The sequence below is a fragment of the Eleutherodactylus coqui genome, chromosome 11 (assembly GCF_035609145.1).
Source record: "Eleutherodactylus coqui strain aEleCoq1 chromosome 11, aEleCoq1.hap1, whole genome shotgun sequence".
NCBI lineage: Eukaryota > Metazoa > Chordata > Amphibia > Anura > Eleutherodactylidae > Eleutherodactylus > Eleutherodactylus coqui.
In genome coordinates, this window is record NC_089847.1 from 8,109,283 (window position 1) to 8,126,769 (window position 17,487).

Here is a 17,487-nt window from a genome sequence, read left to right on the forward strand (position 1 = left end):
ATAACTTTGCTTCTGCCGCTCTGATGTTCGGCTCAGGCAACATTTCAAGCTACTTTGCGGTCTTCTTTAAGTATCATCGTTCAGCGTTACATAACGCCTCAAGGTTGTATCGCTAAATGGATTAAATTCGCCTTTTTCCGTGAACAATGTGGACCCCAGTGACCGGCGGGAGCCGGCAGGCTGACATTCCTTGTCCGTCCATCTCCGTGCCGTATGCTCCCCACTCCACAAGCGGAGAAAAAGGCACAAAGCATCCAATTAATGTCAAGTACCAAGTGAAAGTTTCGTTCTTCTTGAAGTGTTTCCAGGTCTCTACACAATAATGCTCTTTGCTGATGCTTTTAACTAATTACTTGCACCCTCATTTCTAAGAAAGGAGCCACTAATCAGGTCGATTTGAAGTTTGTACACATAGCTGCTGATCCGTCGCTCCCTGAGTGCATGGTCCCCAAGATGATGTTGAGCTCATTCTTGTAAAAGCACAGCCTGATACTTGTCTGCTGCTTCATTCAAATAAAGCGCCCTACTGGTATAGGAGCATGACAGAGGCCTACTGGCCAGGTATAGGAGCATGACAGAGGCCTACTGGCCAGGTATAGGAGCATGACAGAGGCCTACTGGCCAGGTAGAGGAGCATGACAGCGGCCTACTGGCTGGCAGAGCAGCATGAAAGCGGCCTACTGGCCCGGTAGAGGAGCATGACAGCGGCCTACTGCCTGGTAGAGGAGCATGACAGCGGCCTACTGGCCCAGTAGTGGAGCATGACAGCAACCTACTGCCTGGTAAAGGAGCATGACAGCGGCCTACTGGCCCAGTAGAGGAGCATGACAGCGGCCTACTGCCTGGTAGAGGAGCATGATAGCGGCCTACTGGCCCAGTAGAGGAGCATGACAGCGGCCTACTGCCTGGTAGAGGAGCATGACAGCAGCCTACTGGCCCAGTAGAGGAGCATGACAGCAACCTACTGCCTGGTAGAGGAGCATGACAGCGGCCTACTGGCCCAGTAGAGGAGCATGACAGCAACCTCCTGCCTGGTAGAGGAGCATGACAGCGGCCTACTGGCCCAGTAGAGGAGCATGACAGCAACCTACTGCCTAGTAGAGGAGCATGACAGCGGCCTACTGGCCCAGTAGAGGAGCATGACAGCAGCCTACTGCCTGGTAGAGGAGCATGACAGCGGCCTACTGGCCCAGTAGAGGAGCATGACAGCAACCTACTGCCTAGTAGAGGAGCATGACAGCGGCCTACTGGCCCAGTAGAGGAGCATGACAGCAGCCTACTGCCTGGTAGAGGAGCATGACAGCGGCCTACTGCCTGGTAGAGGAGCATGACAGCGGCCTACTGGCCCACTAGAGGAGCATGACAGCAACCTACTGCCCAGTAGAGGAGCAGGACAGCAGCCCACTGGCCCAGTAGAGGAGCATGACAGCGGCCTACTGCCTGGTAGAGAAGCATGACAGCAGCCTACTGGTCCAGTATAGGAACATGACAAATACTGAACGGCTGCTATTTACATTGAACGATCAGTGATCTGCTCATTGTCCATTGTTTATGCTGCATAAAAGATGGACAATGAGCTGAACGATCATCGTTCAGTGCAAGTAGCAGCTATGCAGTACTGAACGGCCGCTATGTTAAGCCAATGGACAGCGCAAGGAGAGAAATCTCCTGCAGCCTCCCTGTCCCCCTGTCGGCCGCTCTGTGAGCGACCCAGCACTTCTAGCTTCCAGTTAGGAGCACGGCAGCGGGGACTCACAGGGACGAGTGTTGGGCATCGTTTACCCAACATTCGTTCCATCTAAATGGACCTTTGGGCACAGCGATAGTCGCTGGCCCAGTTGTTGGGTGCTAGATAGTCGTACTGTGTACAGGTACCTTAAAGTAGTGGTTTCAAACTGCTCTGAAGCTGTTGCTAAACTACTTCACCCAGTGTATTGACAACCAAATGCTGGGAGTTGTAATTTGCATTTACTTGAAAGCCACAAATGGAGATCCCTGCTGAAGCCATCGAGTGTATTAGCCCAATGCACAATACAAAAACCTAAAGACTAACACGGTGGAAGCGCACATCCATGGCCGGGTGTCAGTGTGCTATTTCTCCCCGTTCTCTGCTGCATTACCTTCGGATGAGCCGCGCTTTGAAACAGGCTTATACTGTTAGATGAGTGACCCACATAGAAAATAATAACTGCAATGCTGTCTAAACCCGCCGTTCCTCCAATGGTATCGGTGAGCCGCATGCCAGACGTCTCTGCCGCAGAATTCATTTGTGAAGAATAGTCAGTTCAGTGGATTCTATATATAACCGGAGTCGTTTTCCTTTGGGTTCCTGAGTAGGATGCACTTGAAATACAACCTTAGGGGATCTCCACTTATCGCTGCCTCTAATGTATCAGTCGTAAAATATTCATTCACTTTTCTTATAGCAGCGAGCATAGTGTACGGCTTCCAATAATAAAGCATGTAAGCGATCGGGATGGTTATATAGATCAAAGGCCCGACGAACCATCATCATATTCTCCACCGCTAATGACAACGATGACAGTAATGCAAAGGGGGAGAGAAAAGGGGATAAGCACTGAAACCCACAACTGAGTCCTGCTGGTAGGGGTCCAGGGCTGCTAGGGGTCCAGGGCTGCTAGGGGTCCAGGGCTGCTAGGGGACGGCTCTTGCTCCGAAAACTTCTGTTGCCGCTGCCTCATGGGCGGTCCAAATTTAAGCGGAGTTTCTCAACTTTGGAAAACCATGGAGGGAGGAACCAGGGTAGCATTAAGGGGATCTACTAGGGCTAGATTGCTGAATGTAAGAGTTAAGGTCCATTTATAAGGCCGGGTATTAGCCTGCTGGGACAAGCGCAGGTGATCATGTCGATCGGCACTTCTCTGCCATTCACACACAGCAGATGATCGATGGTTCATCCCCGTAGAGCTGTCAGTGGTCAGCTGTACATCTTCCTTTTCACACATGGAGGCGCACAGCCGACTGGCATGCATTCTTATGCTCACATTCATGCGCAGATCCCCCGCCGGCTGATGTTTGCACAATCAGAGGGTTGGATTATAGGGGAAGCAAACATTTGGGTGAATATTCATGCTTGATCATCAGTCTGTGAAAATGGGCCCTAAAGTGTCAGTGTGTTTTCTATAAACTTTTGAATGTCCTAAAGAGATGTCAAATGTTTTGATTACTGGTGGTCCGGGGGCTGAGACCCCAACCAATCGCTGTAGAGAAGCAGCTGAAGCACTCATTCGGGCGCTGTCACTGCTCGTTAGCTTAGAGGGGTTGTCCGGGTTGTGTAAAATCCATTCCCCACGCAGTAACATAATAGATAGGCTTATACTCATCTCTGCCGCTGTCTCTCAGCGTCATTACAGGTCTCCCGTCTGATGTCACATTTACAGGCGGCCCCAGCATGTTTACGGGACGTCACAGACGCTGCAGCCAATGACAGAGCTCAGCTATATATCACTAATTTCTGTTACTAGATTGACCCGATGTTTGCTACACAAACATAAAATGTTTCAAATGGTGGTTGTGAACGTCTAAATCTGCTCGGTTAGGTGATTATTTAGAGTCACTTTGTATTTGGAGCAGATATCGAATATACAAAAGCCTACAGGTCTCTCTCTGTCTGTTTTTCTCTCTGTCTATCTCTCACTCTGTCTTTCTCCTTCTCTCTGTTTGTCTGTCTCTCTCTCTATGTCTCTCTATTGTTGTCTCTCTCTCTCTATCATGGTCTCTCTATCGCTGTCTCTCTATCTCTATTGCTTTTTCTCTCACTGTCTCTCTGTATTGCTCTCTCTGTCTCTATCGCTCTCTCTCTGTCTCTATTGCTCACTCTCCGTCTCTCTATTGCTCTCTCTCTGTCTCTCTATTGCTCTCTCTTTCTGTCTGTCTCTCTATCGCTCTCTGTCTCTCTATTGCTCTCTTTCTGTTTCTCTATTGCTGTCTGTGTCTCTATCGCTGTCTCTCTCTCTCTGTCTCTCTTGGTTGAGTGTATGGGGCAGCTCAGGAGTGAATGCTGTGTTGCTTTGCAACGCTTCACTCATTCCAGCGCATGCCTGAAGCACAGCAGCGCCACCCATAGACTTAACATGGTAACTTTCAACCCGCCTGACAGTCCCTGAATGTATTAAACTCACATGTGATGGTTTTCCGGCAGCGGTGAGCATGTGTGTGATCTAATGACACCAACAGCATCCACCAAAGTTATAGCAAAGGGGTCAAAGTGTGGGGCAAGAAAAAGCATGGAGGCTTATTTACATTAGATTGGCTGCATATTGACTATGTTAGTGCATGGGGAATGGATTTTATACAGGAGCTACAACCCCTTTAAGACAGGCTCGATAAAGAGTTTTCAAGTCCATCCTCAGTTAGTGAGCAGTGACAGTGACATTTCAGCTCTCTTTGTTCTTGCAATCAGTAGGGGTCTTGGCACCGGGACCCCCAGTAATCAAAACTTTTAACATGTCCCGATGCCTTGTCAAAAGTTTTTGGGACACACAGTCCCCCGTCCTCCTCGCTTCGGGATCACTGCACCCCCACAGTGGTGACTGAATACAGCAGCGGTCGTGTCTGCACAGCGCTGCTCCGTTTATCTTGGAGCTGTCGGAGGTAGCCGAGGCTTGTACTCCGTTACTTTCATCATTGAAATGAATGGTGAGGCAATGTGAAAACGTACATAAAGAGTTGATACGCTGCGGAATTAAAGTGACCCTCTGGTTTGGGGACTAAATTATGTCCTGGGACTGGAAGGATCATTTATATTACCGGCTGTTGGTCTTCTGTGCTGATGCTCCTCTGATCCGCTGGCCCTCGGTCCCATTTTCAGCTGTCCAGGCTGGTGGATGGAATCTTTAGGCTACCTAATCCCCACAGTGTATTAGTAGTGTTAGACTACCAGTGCACCCAGGCCCATGAGTCTTTAGCTACACCCCTGCCTCCACCGTTTAGTCCTGGGACAGAACTTTGTCCCGAAATTGAATGGTCGCTTTAAATTCTGCAATTTAGGTCATGTTTTGTTTCTTTTACCGCAGTGTTTTGCCCATAAGTCCTGATGGGCAGTATACCCGCTATGTGTGAACATGCCCTTACTACATTGCTCATATTTTACTAATACGTGGCTACCTTTGTATAAATGGCATTACTGTGCCGTGTTCCTGCTCTTCTGCAGAGTGCAGGCCTTCCTTGTTATTCTTCCTCTGCTAAGTGAATTCTAACAGCTGCTGTAACTTTAAAGGCTCCACGGAGAACATTTACTGAAATCAGGAAACCAAACACCTCTGAGAAGCGCTTGTCTACTATGACTGTTAGCGTCCCGGTGATAGAAACCACCCTCAATTATTCATGGCCCATTTGGCTGAAATGTTCTGAAACAGCCATCAGTGTGTGACATTACATGAGATGCCCTGAGAAAAAAAAACCAAAACTCCTCTGGCCTGTGTTTTATATAGATGTGTGTGCCATGCGGAGGACGAAGCTTTAACATGCATTCAATTTTATTTAATACAGCGGTAAGTATGGGAGCGGTAAGTTTTGCAGTGGCTTTACCCCTGAGAAAAGCCATGAGCCGCTCTGCATCTTGTTGAAATAATATGAACTGAAGACTGAAATGTGTAGGGACTAGTTATACAAATGTGGTGGCCCGGAGGATCCTCCAGAATAGTCACAATCATTTGTCATGTAGCACCTAGCTATGGGCTCCTAGGAGACATAGAAGGTGCTGTACGTTGGAGAAACCCTGTTTTCCCCTTTCTTCTCTAACTGCTTGGCAACAGCTGGCTGGTTATTGGCTGCTTGTCATGCTGCCACTGATTGGTAGAGGGGTATGGCGTGATAGTCCAGAGTGGGAAAAGACCAGGAGGACTTTATCCTGAACTACGAATGTCCTTATAAAATATTGTTTGACAGAGGTCCCGCCTTTGAATCACAACTATTTCAGGAACTTTGCGATGTTTACCACTGCAAAAAGATGAGAACAACAGCGTATCATCCTCAAGGAAATGGCTTGGGTGAAAAAGCTAACCCGACCATCCTAGAATTGTTGAGAACAATTCCTCAAAGATTCCATTGGCCAACATTGCTACCTGAATTGATCTATACCTACAACAACACTCCACACTGCTCAACTGGCTACACACCCTATTATCTCATGTTTGGTCAACAGGTAAGATTGCCCGCTGATCTCAAGTTAGGGATACAAGTCTCAGACGACACCAATCCTATGCCAAATACAGAATGGGTTCAAGACCATCAGCGTCACCTCAAAGAAGCCCAAGACATAGTAGACACTCGTTTGATAGCCGTGCGGGAAAAACAATCCAGAGATTTCAATAAGAATTCCCACGCCTCTGATCTTCAAGTTGGAGACCGTGTATGGTTGAAGAAAGAACATTGCATCGGAAAATTAGATACCAGATGGGAATTGCAGCCTTATACCGTAGTAACTATAATCTCTGATGAAAGAGGACTGCACCGGTACATAAAAATCGTTTGAAAATTTGCTTGGCTCCACCTTCATCACCCATATCTACTGATTCCGGAACAGACAAAATTGAGTCTGATTCAGAGACTAAGTTAGATACCAATCCAGGCACAGAATGTCCCTCACCCTTTGATTGGAAGAATCAAGAACTGTGTACCAAAATCCTTTCTCCAGATTGCAGTATCAACATCCATCATCCGTACCACGAACACCCATTGCCTCTCAAGTTCAACCATCTGTGCCACCTTCACCAAGTTCACCCCAACTTCCAGCTCCTGTAGCACCATCACCATCATCAACCACAGATTCATCTCCACCACTATCACCAGTTGTTGTTTCACCAACGCCCAGGAGAAGACTTCCTGGAATTCCGGTTCAAAGAAAATCCACAAGGATCACTTGTGGACAACTACCCCTGCGTTTACAGGATTACCTTTGCTACAATTGACTTACTAGATCCCATGGATTAAAGAAACCGTTTAATTTATTACAGTTTAGTAACAAAGATTTGTGCCCTGAGAGACTTCCCGTGTGTTACATAAAGTTTAAGCAACGTTCAAGTTATGTCCCTTTAAGAGACTACTTAATGATCGTCCAAGATATTGTTGTTTATAATATGTTCGTGTGCGCAGATGCTAACCTGTCATTTTTTCAGAGACTCTGGATTTAGTGCACCGCACATGTGGTTCTGGACTCTTTGTTCCTCCTGCTTATCTACACCACATGGATTCATGCTTACCCTTGTGGCAAGGTAGCCACCATTAAGGTTTGCCAAGCTGAAAACTTCTGTCATATTGCATGTTTTTTTTACAGGTCATACATGCATATGGACTCTAAAGTAATGATGTGTGACTGTTGTCTTACAAGTGAATTCCTTTCCCTTACAGATTGCTTACTGTACAGTACATGCTTTCAAATGTCTTTTAATGCATTCATGTTTATGTAAATACTATTTGACTTTGAGGAGAAGAGTTATCTAAGAGCCCCATAGCTAGCTGGGATTTAGGGTTCTGTTCTAATCCAACGTATTCCCTCAAAATACTTGCAAGTACTCGAAAATTCTATACCACTGTGCTGTCACAACCCAGTAGGTACAACTCTCTGTCCTTCGGATCTCAGTAAACCCTTAGGACGGCTATCTTTTAAATAGGGGGGAGCTGTAGTGGCCCTGAGGGTCCTCCGGAATAGTCACAATCATTTGTCTAGTAGCAACAAGCTATGGGCTCCTAGGAGACATAGAAGGTGCTGTACATTGGAGAAACCCTGTTTTCCCCTTTCTTCTCTAAGCTAAAGCTAAATGCTTGAGAACAGCTGGCTGGTTATTGGCTGCTTGTCATGCTGCCACTTATTGGTAGAGGGGGATGGTGTGATAGTCCAGAGCAGGAAAAGACCAGGAGGAAAACAGAAGGAGGAGTTAGAGAGAGTTAGGAGTTGGAGTCGAGAGGAGGTAGTCGTCAGAGGAGGACGTGCGAAAGAAGTTCGGCGGAGTGAGAGAAGACAACGCATGTTCTGAGTGAGGAAGTGAGGAGTCTCCAGCTTCCTTTTCAACCAGCAGTGTGGAGGAGAGAATTCGGGGCCATGTTCCACTAAAACAGTGAGTTACTAAAAAATAGCTGGTGAAGTCAAAGCCAGGGAAAGTAAGGAGGCCATCTTATATTACACTACGCTACTGCCTTATAAACGTCCAGTAAGCCCAGAAGATAACTAGGACTGTGGCAGTTATACGGAGGAAACTTCTAGAATCAAATAGAGAAAGAGCGTTGAAGAGTAACTTGTATGCTATTGTTTCCAACTATGAAGTAACATGTCATCTCACTACCAAGTATCAACCTCTGCCAAATCACTGCAAGACTGCTGCTGTGTTTTTCTGTGGAGTTCAAAGCTTAAGTAAATCTGTGAACTTCCAGTTCAGTTTCAAAACAAAGCTACCAGGACTTGTGTCTTCTATATCCGTCATTAACTATTTCAGTCCCGGATAAAGTGCTGGCGTCACGTGACAAACCAGCGTTAGAAAACCATAGATTACAAAACCCCTTTGTGCCACTGCGCAGCGACCGAGTAAGGCACCTTGCCACCATTGCTGGGAGAGATAGCAGAGCCACCTGTGACATCCATCTTGAGATGTTTTTCCGCTGCTCAGTGATACAGGTTTTGCGCTCTTTTGCCCGCTGGAGTCTTTCTGTTTCTCTTAAACACAATGGAGCTGGAACTGGTCGCCTGCTGTTATCCCATCCGTGTGGAGGAACGGCGAGTTGTGCGTTCGGACACGTTAGTTGGAGCAACAGTGTTATTTTCAGCTGACTGTGCAGCCTGTTGGTCAGAACGATTCCTGACATCCTCCTCTGACCCCTTTCCGTGACAGGATAACAGGATTAACTTTTGCTGGATGTTTTCCTCGATCACGCCATTCTCTGTGTACTCTACACACCATTACATGAGCAAAACCCACGCGGTTGGCATTGAGACCCCGGCTAGTCTAGCACAGATGACCGGGCTTCTGATCACTGGATTTTCCCATCTAATGTGGATTCACACTAAAACTGATCCACGGAAAACTTGTCATGTAATTTTATGCTGCGCTCCGGGGTCACGGGGGGAATTACCATACAGGGGAGCGCCAATCATGGAAAGGCCGGTGGCTGTAATAAAGGGGTCATACAGTGTAGAAGGGTGCCAACCAGTAATAGTCACTGTTACAGTGCTAAAGGGGTTGCTGTTGTCATCCATTTTTCTCTAAATGGCTTTTAGACCGCTGTCTGTACAAATCAGTAAACAGTGGATCTTAGCAATTTTGACAGGTTGTGTCACAGAGGGCAGCCTGATTGTGCCTCATAGTCTGCTTATAGCAGAAACAAAGATTTCATTTTAAAGCACCAGATTACAAAGAAGGGTGCAGTTTTATTTGAATCCAGAAAAAGCGCCACTCTTGTCCATAGGCTAGGTCTGGTATTGCAGTTTAGCTTCTTTTTATTTTTGCATGGTAAGTGACATCAGATACTTACCTGACAGCTATGGGAAGGGTATGGCCCATCAGAGTAGCGTGTAGTGCCTTAAGGTACCTTTACATGGGATGACTGTCTGGCACACGACAGCTGTCCTGTGGACTACCACCCGACTATCTCCCTCAGCTTCCTGTTGGCAGCCACATGTACGCAGGATGATTATCGCCCAAATTCACAGGTTTTTTTAGACTAGTCATGCATACTAATGCACAAAATCAGGCAGTCTAAGAAGTGGTGCGGCCATCTTTGTTTGTTTGTCCCTTGCTCTAAAGGCCTCCATATACAATAGCCAAAGTCATCCGAACTCACTGATTGTGGTGGGACTGGCTGATGACTGATGGCCCATTTACACACAAAGATAATCTTTCAAACGATCTTTTTGCATAAAGTGTTAATAGCCACTAATTGCAATTAACACTTTATAATCTCCATTTGCATGTAAAAGGGCCTCCAGGCGCTGTTTGCAGAGCCCAGCATATGATTAATCCCATGCTCAACTGTGCATACAGCTGCATTGTTCTCTTCGGGGTTGCCAGCAGGTTACAATGTAATCTCCCGCCCCCCATGGAGAACATGGTGTGTGGTCTATTGAGAGACCCTTTATCTCTCTGCGGCTGAATGATGGATTTGAAATTGACCTTAAAATCATCATTCGGACAAAAAGTGCAGCATTTACACATAACGATTATCACTCATTTTCAGTCGTTTGAACAAAATTTTGAACGATAGTCGTTGCGTGTAAATGGGCCTTGACTGTCAGATGTGTATTGGGGTCTCATAACTTTCCCCAACATATGATATCGGGGAAAGAAGCATTGGGCAAGCCCAATGCCCAGTCCTTTTGATTTCCCTGCAGCGATGCTGATGCCAGAGGTGTGTGGCCTCCTCCACTGCCCCATGGAGAACGGTTTGTGTTGAGGCTGTAGATTGGGAGTTGTGTTTGCTGACGTTGTCATACATTACACATGTGGCGCTCAACAGTACAGTCTCATCAGCTGACTGTTAGTCATGAAGTAATCTCAAGGTAAAAGCTGATGTAACCTTCCTACCGCCGGTGTCAGGTGACCTACTTATAGACTTGTGCTTGGCGGGGAGTTCAGTTTCTTTCTGGTTAGATTATGGAATTCTAGATGAAAGTGTGAACCAGCTTGAAGCTGTGTGCAAAACATAGATGATTGACTTCTGCTTGTTTAGTATCAGCTAATGAAAAGCTATTGCTGTTGTTACCTGTGGAGATGGCACAGCACTCTGCGCTGTTTCCGGAGTTCCCAGAGTGGCCAATAGCAATGCAGCAGTTTCCCATCTCAGCTATGAAAAGCTGAGATAGGAATAATCTTTTAAAGAGTCCCTGCACTTTGGACATGAAATGGATACATGTCAAATGTTTTGACCCGTGGGGGTCCGAGTGCTGAGACCCCCATATGAAGGGGCTGCAGTGCTCACCTGAGTGTTGTGCTCCTTCGGGTGTGTTCGCTACTCTTTGGCCGTTCTCGGCAGCTGAAGAATGCCTCATGGAAGTCTATAGATGTCTTCTACAAACTTCTAGGAGTTTGTCTTCTGCTGCGGAGAAACAGATGAAGAATAATGAAGACAGACAAACACAACCAAAGTAGCACGACTCTTGCGTGAGCGTTGCAGCTCCTTCATTTCAGTGATCCGCGGGGGTCTGAGCACCCGGACCCTGACTGATCAAAACTTCTGACATCTTTCTATGATGTGTCTAAAGTTTTAGGAAAGCCCTTGGAAGGGGTTAGCCAGCCTTTAAAAACGGATTAGCACTAAGTGGGTACAATGAAAACCAAGAAACAGTGGAAAAGAATCACCACATATAGGAGTTCAACACTGAACGTTTCTCCCCACTCCAGAGGCTTTATGGACTATTGACTGGGATCTTACGAAATTGTATATGTCTGCTGAAGTGGGGGACAAGCATCTGGCTGCAGAGCGATGACATCTCAACAGTGGGACAGGTGATCACCGAAGCTGACACATAGACTGCAAGGGTCGCATGGGCCTGGTGCTAAGGATGTCACCACTGGCTCCCTGCCAGAGGAAGAGAAGACCAGCGGAGGGACTGGCACCGGAGGAATGGGAGCGCGGCAGTCTGGGAGGTGAGAATGTTTTTTTTTCATGTTAGTATAGTACCGTGTGCATTTTTTGAAAGGGGTTGTCTCTGATGGCAATGTGGAGTCATTACCATTAGCAGGGCCAGATTAAGGCTGTCTACAGTACAGAGCAGTCAATTATGATAGTGCCCACCATACCTTGCCCCCCCCCCCTATGTTAAACCTTGCTAGTGGTGTTATCTAGTGCTATGCTAATGCTAAAATTTTAGGCCATGCCCCTTTTATGCTATGCTATGCCCTTTGTATCCCCACACAGTAATGGTGCTCACTGGTGACCCCTTCATAGTACCTCTCTAAATAATAGCCTGTTGCTAGTTCTACATAGTGATATTGATTACAATGCAGAATTTGACACACAGAAATCTTTGGCTGCTTACTTTTCCATCACTTTCCCTACGTTTTCCACACCTCTACACAATCCATAATGCCCCAGATAGTAACTAGATTCCATGCAGTTAGTGCTGCTTTTAGTGCCCTTCACAAAGTTTGTTGCCCCCATCCCCAGTAATAACGCTGCCTTTTCTGCACCCATAGATAAAAACAGTATCTCTCCTGCCCCCGTAGCTAATAATTCTTATCTTGCCCCACTTATAAATAATGCTTCTCTTCTGCCCCTGTAATAACTAAGGCCATTCTTTCTGACCCCATAATAGATAAGGCCACCACTTCTGCCCCTGCAAGTAATAATGTTGCCAATTCTGCCCCCATAATTAATACTGTTGCCTTTTTTGCCCCCGTAATTAATACTGCCCCTCTTCAGCTCCCGTAATAAATAATGTGTTTTCGTTTTTTAAATCACTAGAAAATTGGACCTAATTGAATGGCTGAGAGCCAGTGTTTGGGGCCCCCTCAGCCCGTTGAATAGCAGGCTCCTGGGGGCCCCACTGAACATAGGGGAACGTGGGGCCTATTTGGCCTATTAGTCAATTAAATTCCGGTTCTCATTTCTCAGAAAGCTTGTTTTCTTGTTGCGGCCAAACATTCCACCTTTCCCTTGTTCTAGATTTTATGAGTCCCCCTTTCTCATATTCCCTCATCATAATGTGGAAGCAGACAGACTGGACCTATGAGCTTACATCTGGTGCACGCAGTACCCACAGAACACCACCAGTTCTCACAGACACGACGTCTACAGACTGTAACACAAACATGACAAAGGAGTTCAGCTATGAAAATGCTTCTCGTGAAATGCTATAATAAGCCACCAACACTATATATAGCTCCCTTGTCTTTACAGAATCCATCGCAGTCAGTAGTTATGTCAGCTCCGCGGTCTTCGCACTTTAAGGGAACTTCCCATGTGTACAAGTCAAAGCCTGCCCTAGGACCTGCCAGGTTTCGCTTGAGACTGACAGTGTAGTAAGTGGGACGTGTAGAGATGAGGTGAATTATCACTATTAGAGAGGGAATTCGTTTCTTAGATCGGATGGCTCGTTGGCGTCTTATGGAAGACAAAAACAGATTTCAGTCCAATTGATTGCAATAAAGAGATGAATTTATTGAATTACTGTAGAAGTAATCATCTGAGATTAACGATGAAGCATTCCACCGAGGACTAATTCACTTTCAGTGCAGTGATGGTAGATTGTTGTATTATGATTTTGGGGATCCAAGTTACTTAGTAAACAATCAGCTATGTGGAGGAAATAAAAAAACATCATCCAAGAGACGGACGGCATTCAAGAGAGAAGAAAAATGTACAAATGATAGATGAGGGGCAAGAACAGACATGGATAACTTTAAAGGGAAGAAAAACAGGCACAGATGACATCAGAGGGAAGAATAACAGGCATAGATGACATCAGAGGGAAGAATAAGAGGCACAGATGACATCAGAGGGAAGAATAACAGGCATTGATGACATCAGAGGAAAGAATAAGAGGCATCACTGACATCAGAGGGAAGAATAAGAGGCACAGATTACATCAGAGGGAAGAATGACAGGCATCACTGACATCAGATGGGAGAAAAACAGGCATCACTGACATCAGAGGGAATAATAAGAGGCACAGATGACATCAGAGGGAACAATAAGAGGCACGGATTACATCAGAGGGAAGAATGACAGGCATCACTGACATCAGATGGGAGAAAAACAGGCATCACTGACATTAGAGGGAAGAATAACAGGCATTAATGACATCAGAGGAAAGAAAACAAAAACAGATGACATCAGAGGGAAGAATAACGGGCATTAATGACATCAGAGGGAAGAAAACAGCCACAGATGACATCAGAGGAAAGAATATGAGGCACAGATGACATCAGAGGGAAGAATAACAGGCATTAATGACATCAGAGGAAAGAAAACAAGAACAGATGACATCAGAGGGAAGAATAGCAGGCATTAATGACATCAGAAGCAAGAAAACAGCCACAGATGACATCAGAGTAAAGAATAAGAGGCACAGATGACATCAGAGGGAAGAATAACAGGCATTAATGACATCAGAGGAAAGAAAACAAGAACAGATGACATCAGAGGGAAGAATAACGGGCATTAATGACATCAGAGGAAAGAAAACAAGAACAGATGACATCAGAGGGAAGAATAACGGGCATTAATGACATCAGAGGGAAGAAAACAGCCACAGATGACATCAGAGGAAAGAATATGAGGCACAGATGACATCAGAGGGAAGAATAACAGGCATTAATGACATCAGAGGAAAGAAAACAAGAACAGATGACATCAGAGGGAAGAATAGCAGGCATTAATGACATCAGAAGGAAGAAAACAGCCACAGATGACATCAGAGTAAAGAATAAGAGGCACAGATGACATCAGAGGGAAGAATAACAGGCATTGATGACATCAGAGGGAAGAATAACAGGCACAAATGACATCAGAGGGAAGAATAACATGCATTAATGACATCAGAGGGAAGAAAACAGGCACAGATAACATCAGAGGGAAGAATAAGAGGCATCACTGACATCAGAGGGAAGAATAAAAGGCACAGATGACATCAGAGGGAAGAATAAGAGGCACAGATGACATCAGAGGGAAGAATAAGAGGCACAGATGACATCAGAGGGAAGAATAAGAGGCACAGATTACATCAGAGGGAAGAATGACAGGCATCACTGACATCAGATGGGAGAAAAACAGGCATCACTGACATCAGAGGGAAGAATAACAGGCATTAATGACATCAGAGGGAAGAATAAGAGGCATCACTGACATCAGAGGGAAGAATAAGAGGCACAGATGACATCAGAGGGAAGAATGACAGGCATCGCTGACATCAGATGGGAGAAAAACAGGCATTAATGACCTCAAAGGGAGGAAAACAGGAACAGATGACATCAAAGTGTGTGCATGAGGTGGACGGCGAAAACCTCGTCACAAATTATGTTGTAGTTTTTTCTCATTTTGAATTTATTTCTGTATTTTATGTTTTTTTATTCTTTGTTATTTCTCACTTTTGGTTATTTTGGCTGCTCTGGTAGGAGGTACAGTTGAGTTTACACAGTGTTTGCTATGTTTGATGCATATGTCATGAAATCCAGAGGTCTATAGTAAGGCCCTGCAGATTTCTATAGAAAGACATGAACCCTAAGCCCCTGTTCACATGGCAATAACTGTGGCAGATCTGCAACTGATTCTCCGATGTGACTCTGCCACATAATCCGAGGTTGAGACTTGGGATTCTGCTCAGGATTTGCATGCGGCTCTCAATGTAGATTTCGCCCCATTCAATTGATCGAATCCGCAGATGACCGCCTGACACGGCTTCTGCGCCAAAACCGCATCCAGAATTGACATGTAAATTAATTTTTTTCCACAATGCTTATTTCAAAATTCTTCTGCTGAAAAGGCTGAACTGCAGCGGATTCCCATGGAATTCAAGAAGATCCTAAAAGAATGCAGATTCTGATGTACCCAAGGGCACATTCACAAGTGGCTGAAAATGTGCTGCAGATTTTGGTGTGGATCTGTGTCAAAAATGTGCAGCATAAATTGCCATGCTGCGGATTTAAAGGCGTCATACTAAGATTAGAAGTTATCACTAGAGATGAGCGAGCATGCACGTTTAAGGCTGATGCTCGAGCGAGCATCGGTCTTTTCGAGTAACTGATTACTCGTCCGAGCACCATGCGGGGGGGGGGGAGTGAGAGATCTCTCTCTCTCCCCCCCACTCCCTGCTGCCGCCCCCCCCCCCCCCCCCCGCATGGTGCTCGGGCGAGTAATCAGTTACTCGAAAAGACCGATGCTCGCTCGAGCATCAGCCTTAAACGAGCATGCTCGCTCATCTCTAATTATCACCTATCCACAGGATAGGTGATAACTCACTGATTGTTGGGGGTCTCACAGCTGAGACCCTCGCCGATTGAGAGAATGAGGGTCCCTGTCACTATGGGGTCGCTTTTCTCCCCGCAGTGACCCAAGTCTGAACGGAGCGCTGGCCGAGCATGTGCAGTCAGAACTCCATTCATTTCAACGGGGCTGACAGAAATAGCCGAGCGGCATTTGTTCTCGAGATCGGCGGAGGTCTTAGTGGTGAGACCCCCATTGATCAGCGAGTTATCCGCTATCCTGTGGATGACTTCTAATCCTGGTATATAACACCTTTTTAAGTAACATATCAAGTCTTGATGCAGAAACGGGAAATCTGCACATGGATTAGGTGCACTGAACGGGGCTAATTCACATGTGGCTCCATGGCAACAGGATAGGCAAATTCATGTCAGAAAACCGCTAGGACCCCACCAATTACTATAATGGGGTCTGCAGACCCCAATTCCAGAGGAGTTTGGATACGGCATTGGTCTTGCATGCACTGCTGCTCCATTCACAGCCTATGGAAGTGACAGAGATAGCTGAGTACAATGTTCAGCTATCTCCATCAGCCCCATAGACATTGAATGGATCAGCGAGGTTCATACATGATCACTGCTCCATTCAATGGGGATATTGGGACCCTCGTTCTAGTGACTGATTGGGTCCCAGCGTGGAGGTTTCCAGCAATAATACATATTGAGAATAGATGATAAATGTTATTTTGTGGAATAACCCATTTAAAGGGGTTGTCTGCGCTCTTTTAATCTGATGACTTCTCCTCTGCATAGGACATCAGTAGTTAATGGATGGGGGTCCAAGACTCGGGACCCCTGTCCATCAGCTGATCGTCCGACCTGCTATCCAGTGCAGCAGACTGGACGCCATCATCAGCGGACAGGGGAGGAAGTGTGGGCACCAGCTTCAGGCTTATTGAAATCAATGGGGGTTCTGCGCTGGCATTCCACCTTCTGCCCAGGACAGGATGTCAGTAACAGGAGCGGCACTCCAATTGGTTTCAATGGAAGTGAATCCGGCGCATTTACTTCCATCCGCGTCGGCTGATGCCAACGTCTGACCCCCTGCACGGGACAGAGGGATGGATGATCGGAAGATAGACATTGCTCCCAAGCAGCAGACGCCATTGATCAACTACTAATGGCCTATCGAGAGGTTAAAAAAAGCCCAGACCATCCCTTTAATCAAGAAGTGCTCATTTCCCAGATTGGGGTTGGATGAGACCCCCTACTGATCTCTGATGGGATACCTGGCAGATATGCCATAAAGTATTCTTACAGGGAAACCCCTTTAATGATTTTCGCATACGGGATGGGTGACGGATGTTGGAGGTTTGTTTTGTCTCGTTCACACAGACTAGTGAAGGGATATGGATGAACCCGACACAGGAATGAGTAATGACAGTTTCACTCTGACTCATTAAGACTTACTTGTGAGAAGCCGATCACCCTGGGACATGTATATCTGTATACCTCAGACTCAGCAGAGGTCTGCGCTATATGAGGGCAGTCAGGTGTGAAACCTCTTTCACAACTATTCGGCGGGCGCAGACGGCATATTTAATCACCGCACTGA